The sequence below is a fragment of the Galeopterus variegatus genome, unplaced genomic scaffold (genome assembly GCF_000696425.1).
Source record: "Galeopterus variegatus unplaced genomic scaffold, G_variegatus-3.0.2 Scaffold11888, whole genome shotgun sequence".
In the NCBI taxonomy this organism is placed as follows: domain Eukaryota; kingdom Metazoa; phylum Chordata; class Mammalia; order Dermoptera; family Cynocephalidae; genus Galeopterus; species Galeopterus variegatus.
In genome coordinates this window covers 14,594-20,812 of record NW_007737999.1, presented here as the reverse complement: position 1 = coordinate 20,812, position 6,219 = coordinate 14,594, and positions in this window count along the sequence as shown.

Below are 6,219 nucleotides of genomic sequence, written 5' to 3'. Positions count from 1 at the left end.
GTACTACACATTGGAGAGGGAAAGGAGGGTGGAATTTTTGTAATGAGAGACACATACTTTCAAGGTCTTTGACATATGTCAAGTGTCTCTCTTCCTGATGGCTGGCAGATACATACATGACTGCACAGGCACTAGTTGAGTATTCTTGGAGAAAAGACAATCTAGAGTACAGACCAAGACAGCCAGGTATTTTTCCAATTCTTCAATTGACTTGAAAGATGAGCAGGATATGAACATTACTAATTCCCAGTGTGAAAACAAAAACCTGTTCTTAGGATACTGTTTCTCTCTTCAAATGGCCAGGAAATGTGAGGTATATGTCTTCCTATGGGATCAAAGCAGTATATATTTTGAAAATCCTTTCCTGTTTTCAAGTAGAAAGATGAAAAATTGGCTTTTAATTGCTCAGAGCAGTGCTTCTTTACCAGGACAGATCTTGATCTCAATGGGATATTGTCAATGTCTGGAGGCATTTTAGGGTTGTCACAACCGGGAGGGGGGGGTGATGTTCACAAGCAATGGGGATGCTGCTAAACACCGTACAGTGTATATTACAGTCCCAAACTGACCCCACCCCCATCCAAAAAACACACAAGAAAACACTATCTGGACCAAAATATCAGTAGTGCCATAGTCGAGAAACCTGCCATCAAGAGACATTTCAGAGTGCTGGCACAAAGCCACAGGAATTTTTCCCCTTTCTGCTTCAGAAGTAACTCACGTGTCCTTGTCTGTCCATGAATGCCTCCAGGATCTCTCCCAGGTCTGCTTTCATTCTCGACTCTACACAGTAATGTTGACCTGAACTAATAACAGCATTGAAACCATATCCTGTGTGTCCTTAGTTAAACTGAATATTTCAAGAATTCTATGTATGTAATTAATTACAGGTAATAATTTTTCAATTCTCAGTCATATATATTTGTCTTCCTAGAATTGGTCTGTCTGAGAATTCCTTGAATTTGAGGAGTCTTTCTAGATCTCCTTTCACATCTAGGATTCTCACAATCCCATTTCTTTCACTCTTCAAAAGCAAGTTATTTCTCTTATCCATTCACATCTTATTGTGTAAATTACCTTGATGAGAATAACAAATGCAAACATTCAAAACCAAAAACATAAAGACAATTGAGACGTTATCCATGAGGCCTGAATAGTTCTTTAATCGAGGCACTTCAAACCCATGGTATGAGCTCTTTTTTCTCTCTGGTGTGTGTAAATTTCTTCTCATGGAAAAGGATTGCATTAGAGGGGTATTCTAGCCAATAACATTGTCTATATAGTATGAATGCATATGTACAATGTGTGTGTGTATGTGTGTGTGTGTGTGTGTGTATATGCACATGAGTATCTATGATATGCTATACATAGTCAAATATATAATAGGTTGTTGAAAATATTTAATACCCATTCATTTTTTTCTTAGTGCAGCCCAACTATAGTCACAAAGTCATCCGTCTTGAAGGAGTAAGTCTCATGACAGCAAAGACAAAATAGCATCTGTGAAGACTATCATTTGCTGCAGTGATGCCCCGTACCATCCGGGCCTCCCACGCAAGCAAAGCTTCTTTGTTTGTCTATTTATTTCAGATTTAAACAGATGGGAGGTGTTTTTAAAAGTTGACTTAAATTTTTAAAATTTCCATGGAATTAATTTCATGGTCATTATCTACACATTGAATAATGAACATGTGAAGCTCTAATCTTTTGCTGAAAATATTAAATAACATCATTTGGTAAAATGTTGCATTGCCAAGGTTTAAGGAAAATAACACTATGTTAACTTTCTAAAATTTTTAATTATATTGTTTTAAACCATTTGACTCTAAGTAGATGAATAACAGATATCTTTAGTTAGTACCTGACAAGACTTGAAAAGTCTTTGTGGGAAACTTCCTAGAACTTAGAAAGTCAGTGACCACACAACTAATGACTTTAACCTATTGGTTGAAAACAACAAACACTTATTGCTTGAAATGCTATTACACAAGCCAGCTGGGTAGTTCTGCTGACCTGCTCCTGGCATGGCTGACCTTGGCTTTCCTTGCTCATGTGTGTGGTATCAGCTGACAGCTGAGAGTCTAACAGGGCTTCACACTCTAGTCTGGTAGCTTGCTAGATGGCAGCTGGTGTGAATGGATGAGAGCTATTTTTTCTCATTATCAAATATGCTAATTTGTGCTCATTCACATGGCAGTTTTTCAAAATTATGAGAGTATGAAATCTAACATTCAAATTAAGATAAATATAATTTTCAAATATAAAATAAAATTGTGTAAATACCTGATATGCATAAAAGATAAATTTAGAACAACCTAGAGAAATAGAAATGAAGAGAAAAAGTGTTCCCTCAGGAAAATCCAATATCTAAAACACTGTTTCTTACTTTTCCTATCTTTCTATGTACAATGATCATTTGATTCCTTGTCAAATAGCATGTATGAACTGAAAATAACTTGTGTGAAATATAACTTGTATGTTATAACTGAATAATACATATGAACTTAATTGCGATCATAAGTTCAATGTAATATAAAAATTTCAAATAATTTTATTAGGCTATATAAAATTGATCCCCAGATTATTTTTTCTCCCTCACCAAAACACCTGGAAATTTTATTTCTTCTGCCATATTGAGGATTTCTTTGGAATTTTATCTAGACACAGTGAGTAGAGAAAAGAAGAAGGGCATTTTTAATTTGCTGTGTTCAATAGATTGTGATGTTAGTGACTACCTGGTTTTTATTTTGCTTTCGATACATTTATGTAGACAATTAGCTATAAACACTTAGGACAACTCTAAACACTTCCTTTTTGTTTTTGTTTTGTTTTTCTATCATGGGTGAGAATTCTGTTGAGAAGGATTCAAATATAATTTCTATGCTCAGGAAGAAAAAAGTTCATGGGATTGATAATGTTTCTGATGTCTTTGTAGGCAGAATAACACCATGAAATACAGGTTGGGCAGGCACTCTTAATCGTTGTTTTTGCATCTAAGATTTTGTAAAATCTGATCTGTCATTCCTAGGCCTCTGGTGGAGGTGGAGTCTGTCATTGTTTACCTCACTGTCACACTGGAGCTGTGTTAAAAGCACATTCAGAATATAGAACATGTTTTATTTAAATGTCCATTTATGCCAAGTAGTCTGTATTGTACACATGATAGGACCCACATATGTACACACATACAACATCATAATAGCTCAATAACACATTTGTTGGATCTTTAACTCAGTATTACATTTTTACTTCCTTGATTTTATTTGTGTTGTTTTCTCTTGAATAATGCTCCGTTGTCAATAAAATATATCTCCTAAAACTGTACACATTCTCTTTACAAAGGCCAACTTAAAACAGCACCTATTTTATGAAGATATCCTTCTAAAGTCCATAAAAAGATTTGAACTTTATCTTATCTCAAACACTTTATGGTACTTCTTAATTTCTTCCTTACCCAGTGGCTGCTTACTTTATTGCCCAACAGTAGGTTTTGCATCCTTAAAAGCAAGGACTATGTCTTATTGTAACTTCTGTTTGTAATTTCCTAATAAAAATAACACATATGATTATTAATAGCCTAGTCTAGTGTAGGTATCTTATAAGAAAGGGGGATGAAAGTTATTGAGTTACATAGAAGGTGTATGACATGATATGTATACCTTTTAACCTTTGCAATATGATTTTGAGTTACCTCTTGATATCCCACTATTATAGGTAAAATATTAAAGATGAGAGAGATTTCTACTCTTTACCAGCAAGGGACAGATTTAGTCTCCTGAAACCTAAAATCCATTTTGTCTCATTGCAAAATATTAATTCCATTAATTTGAAAGACATATTTTAAATGAACCTTTACAGACACATTTTATTTAAATGTTAGGCAGAAATTCCACTAAAGTATGCTTAACAAGAAAAGACTTTAGTGTCCATTATCTTGCTGACTGTATTCCTGACATTCTTATTTCTCAGACTGTAGATCAGGGGATTCAACATGGGGATCAATGAGTGAGTTTTTACACTCACTGTGTAAAACAACTGGCTGAGTGCATCTTGAGGATGGTGACAACAATGGACACATAAGACGTGAGGATGGTGAAAAGAAGCAACAGGTTGATAAAAGTGTCAGAGCAAGAGAGGGACAGTAATGAGGAGGACTCACAGAAAAAGTGATTGATTTTGTCGAAGCCATGAAAAGATAATTTTAAAGCAGAGCATGTGAGTATCAAGGAACATGCCACTCCCCACGCATATGAACCCACCACCAGCATGGCACAGAGTTTCTGGGACATGGCAAATGTGTGCATTGATTTTGGTATACGGTGAGACGTAAGGTTCTAGTTTCATTCTCCTGCATATGAATATCATTTCCCCAGCACCATTTGCTGAAGAGTCAGTCTCTTCCCCATTGTTTGTACTTGCTGCTTTTGTCAAAGATCAGATGGCTGTAGGTGTATGGGTTGATTTCTGGGTTCTCTATTCTATTCCATTGATCTGTGTGTTTGTTTTTGTGCCAGTACCCTGCTGTTTTGGTTATTTTACCTTTGGAATATAGTTTAAAGTCAGGAAGTTTTATGCCTTCAGCTTTATTTTTTTGCTCAGGATTTCTTTGGCAATGTGTGGTGTTTTGTTATTCCATTTAAATGGATGGTTTTCCATTTCTGAGAAAAATGTCATTAGAATTTTGATGGAGATTGCATTGAATCTGTAGACCCCTTTGGGTAATATGGACATTTTCACAATGTTAATTGCATTGAATCTGTAGATCCCTTTGGGTAATATGGACATTTTCACAATGTTAACTCTTCCAATCCAAGAGCATGGGATATCTTTCCATCTTCATGTGTCCTGTCTAATTTCTTTCAACTGTAATTTGTGTAGTTCTTGTAAAGATCTTTTATCTTGGTTAAGTTGATTCCCAGGTATTTTATTATTTGTGTGTGTGTGTGTGTGTGTGTGTGTGTGTGAATATTGTAAATTGGCTTCCTTTCTGGATCTCTTTTTCTGCTAGTTCATTGTTGGAGTATAAAAACACTACATATTTTTGCTTGTTGTTTCTGAATCCTGCAACTGTACTAAATTTGATTATCAATTTTTAAATTGTTTAGGCTGTTCTGCATATAGGATCATGTCATCTGCAAACAGTGACTATTTGACTTTATCTTTTCCAATTTGGACCCCTTTTATTTTTAAAATTAGAAGTTCTAAAATTGTGGTTTTCTAATTTCTTTCTTTTTCCTGCCTTTATTTCTTCTGAACTTCCTCTCATTAACAGCTAGGTGGCCCTGAAATACAATTAATGTCATAGGAAAGATAACACAAATGATTGTTTCCTTTAATTGACAATTTTCAGAGAATTGAGGTATACCCCTGTGACCTTTAATTCCAACCATTGATATTTTATTTTTTTCTTCTTTAAAATCTATATTTAAACATCTTTGATGCATTTAAAATAATTGCAGTCAATATTAATTGTTATGTTAAAATTGTCTAACCGTAAACCAGGGGGAGCCCCTTCAAATTGTCTCCTAGGACTCTTCTAGATGATTTGATTAGCTGTTGAGGGCCTTCTAGCTTTCATAAATATAATCTGCCCAAGGCTCATCTTGTATATTTGTTACCCTAGAATTCAAATTATCCATTTCTCCTAGAGGCACTAGTTCTGTTTGGAGGGAAGAAGGTTTTCTTTTAAAGGAAGTTTGGGGAACAGGAATTTTCATTACTACTGAGTTATAATTTTTAGTGGTACTTGTTTCCAAAGAAAAACATTATTTCAAACTACATTTCTAATTCAACTTAGGATAAAAAAAATTGTATTTCCCTTATCTTATTTCAGAGCTGTAACTCTTTTTTTCATATGCTGATAACCTTGGTTTCAATAATATTTAAGTGATTATTTTATTATTTTTACTTATTTTAAATTTTATTACATCTCTTCCTACCTTTTTTAGTTTTTGGTTTATTTTTCTCTCTTCTTTCACACATTTTATAATACTATACAAATGTTTTCTAAATCTTGTCTTTATTCACTTAAGAATTCTGTGGGGAAATCTATAGGAATACATAAAAACCTTCCTTTTTCCATTTTTACGGTTGTATACTTAAATATTTAGATCCATAGTTTATTCAATCACCTTCATATTAAACTTTATAAAGTCAGTTGTTATTATAAATAATGCTTATGAATGCATTGCTTATATATAATATTGCTGGTATAATTTT